Genomic DNA, 3,273 nt, shown 5'->3' with positions numbered 1-3,273 from the left:
ACGGTGATATGGGCTAGAGATCGTTCGAAGCACGGGAAGCTCAGAGCAAAATATTATACGAAGAACTCCTGAGGAAATTGGACAATAACAGGCGGGCAGCTAAGGTATTTAAATACCTATACAGAGAGAGCGTTGACTCACACTGGTACAAAAAACTAGGAAACTAAACAATAAGTATGCAAGGCATGAGGATGGAGAAAGAGTATTAAACGACAGGTAAAAGGCGCGTTGTGTAAAAACTGGATTAATTCAGTGAAAATGAAGCGCGAAACGCATATAAAAAACTTCAAATCGCAGATCAAAAAGGAAACGTTCTATCATAACTCAAGACGCAGTGCTTTCCTCTCTGAAGCTAGATCAGGGCGTCTTTGAACGCGCAGCTGCAAAAAGAAATTTAACGGAGATCCCACATGTGCTGTGTGTGGTAAATCTGTAAACACAGTTCAACACCTCATAATCAGATGTGATGGTATCCATCCGGATATGAATGCCGGCAAAGCCACTCTCCCTGAGGCCCTAGGGTTTAGAGATAAGAACGGGGATGTAAATAAATCTGCGCTGGAAATTAGCAGAAAGCGATTGGAAGATTGGTGGCCCAAAAGCAGAGAGGTGACAAGGTTAGAAGTGTCGAACTGAAAACGTATTTAAAAAAATGGCGAATTTTAAGACCTATTTACAACACAAAAAACAAAAACAGAAAAACCGAGCATCGTGGCAACTGCCATCATCCCGTTTCAAAGGGGACGATCCTATCCGTCCGTCCGTCCGTCCGTCCGTCCGTCCGCCCGTCAATCAATCAATCAATCAATCAATCAATCCATCCATCCATCCATCCATCCATCCATCCATCCATCCATCCATCCATCCATCCATCCATCCATCCATCCATCCATCCATCCATCCATCCATCCATCCATCCATCCATCCATCCATCCATCCATCCATCCATCCATCCATCCATCCATCCATCCATCCATCCATCCATCCATCCATCCATCCATCCATCCATCCATCCATCCAACCCACCCACCCAACCAACCACCCGTCCGTCCGTCCATCCGTCCGTCCGTCCGTCCGGTTATATTAATGATTGGTTGCGAGGTTGCTCGGGAAGAGCAACTTGGATCGTACAAGTACCACCGGTGGCAGCACTTGCCATTATAGGGCACTGGCAGGTGGCGGTCAAGTTAATGGTTGGTTGCGCGAGGTGACTTGGTAAGAACAACCTCACACACACCACCGGTACCAGCCATAACAGGGCAGTGGCGCACCGCTTAAGCGCTGTACGCCTGGAGTGCTATAAGGACTCCCAGGGATCTATGAATGTAAAGTTGAGAATGACCTCATGCAGACGAAGGACGCAGTGGTGCAGCGCTTAGTTTATGTACCACAGCCCGGCGACGGCAGGTGCTACTACCGGTGAGCTTGTGAGAGGTTGCTCTTCCTGAGTAGCCTTTCGCAACCAATCATTAACTGCCACCTGCCACGGTGGTCAGTTTGCTCGCAATGCGGTGGGCAGGTTGTGGTAACGCCACAAGATCGCGTGACCTGGCCCACCTAGGTTGCTCCGGCTGCGAGGCTTTAAAGGTCGCCGACACCACCGACGCCGCAGAATTGAAGTGCGAAAGCACTACTTAACGCTGTCCCAACCAAGAATCTTGAGTGACGCCTCGGAGTAACACGAATAAGCTCGGGTTAGTTCGGAGGAGCGTCGCGCCAGCTGCAGCCAATGGAAGGTTACCGTGAGGGTGAGCTTGACCGAACCTAGCATAGCAGCAGCCCCGCGCAGAAATAAAATAAATATTGCCGCGACTGGGTTTGGAACCTGCGCCGGCGCGAACGGATGACATCTGCTGGCTACTGCACGAAAGCTCTAGGCTATCGCCACCGCCGATCACGCCTCGTGTTAAACTGCAACACACTCTCGCGCTAAGCATTGCACATCGTCGTCTCCATCAAGGCCGAACTTTGGCGCGTACAGATCAGATCAGCCTAACCTCCATTAGAGCAAACCTCCGTTACAGCTCTTAGCCTGAGTCTCATATCGTCGCCAGATGTACAGACGACCCAAAACAGAACCATAAGCCAACCAGGCTAAACACGCTCTTTCGCAAGTCTGCTCGGTCTACCGGTTTACAATTAAAACCCCACCGGATATTTTTTCCGACATGGCGGGAGAACACATGCTAAATTCGCCCCCAATTTATTTAGGTTATGATACTATCAGATACGTAGATAGATTCAAATTTCTTGGCATTCTGTTTACACCGACAATGACATGGGATGCCTATGTAGAAGCTATCTCTCTTACCCTTTTTCGATCTATTGGAATTGTCTATCGTTTTAAAAATGTTTTACCCTTGCAGGTCAGGATGAATCTGTATTACGCGTTTTTTTCGTCTTTAAGTTACTGTCTTCTTGTGTGGGGAAATACGACTGGGACGAATATTAACAAACTTTCTATTCTAAAAAAAAAAATGCTGCGTGCTGTTGCCAATTTACCTTGTGATTAACGGATCGCACCAATTTTCCGAGAGAAGAGGATTGTGTCCGTGAGACACTTGTTTGATTACAGGTTTGTATTCTTTTATTCTTTTATAAGCGAACAATATCCAAGGATGACACCTACTTTTCTAATCTTGTTACACTTACACCTCGCCAATATTCTCATAACATTAGAAGCTGTGGCTGGTATGCAGCCCCCCCCCCCCCCCCCCCCCCAAATCTTGCCTCTATCTTGCCTCAGTTTCAAAATACATCTTTGATTAATGAACTTAGCACCATGTCACTGTTTCAATTCGCAACATGTATATCTAACTGCAATGTTAACTAAAACATTGTTCTTGCTGAAAAGCACCATGCTCGAAATGCTGCTCGTGGTAGTATAACAATGTACTCTCTAATTTTTTTTTATTTCTATGGTAGCAACCTGAATTATCAATATATGACGCGTTCGTCTCTACGTTGCTGATATGCCGAGTTATTTTGTACCGAGCGCTGTTTCAATTTTCTACTCCTGAATGCTCATACGTCAGTCAATGTCTATGTATTTTTTCGGGCATCGTGTGCTGCTGCCAACATTCAGGATCCGCGACGCTTGTCAAAGCAATAGGTCGAACACCGCTTTCTTTCTCGCCGTCCCCAGTTTTTTGTATTGCGCGATAAACTGGAATAAAGAAATGAAATGAATGAAATGAAATGAAAACAACGCTGCGAGGTGGAAAACGTCAGGTGTCTCACAGATACCCTTCAGTCGGAAATGGCAGGCTACAG

This window comes from Amblyomma americanum, chromosome 7, assembly GCF_052857255.1.
Source record: "Amblyomma americanum isolate KBUSLIRL-KWMA chromosome 7, ASM5285725v1, whole genome shotgun sequence".
Lineage (NCBI taxonomy): Eukaryota > Metazoa > Arthropoda > Arachnida > Ixodida > Ixodidae > Amblyomma > Amblyomma americanum.
Note: the sequence above shows the minus strand (reverse complement) of the source record.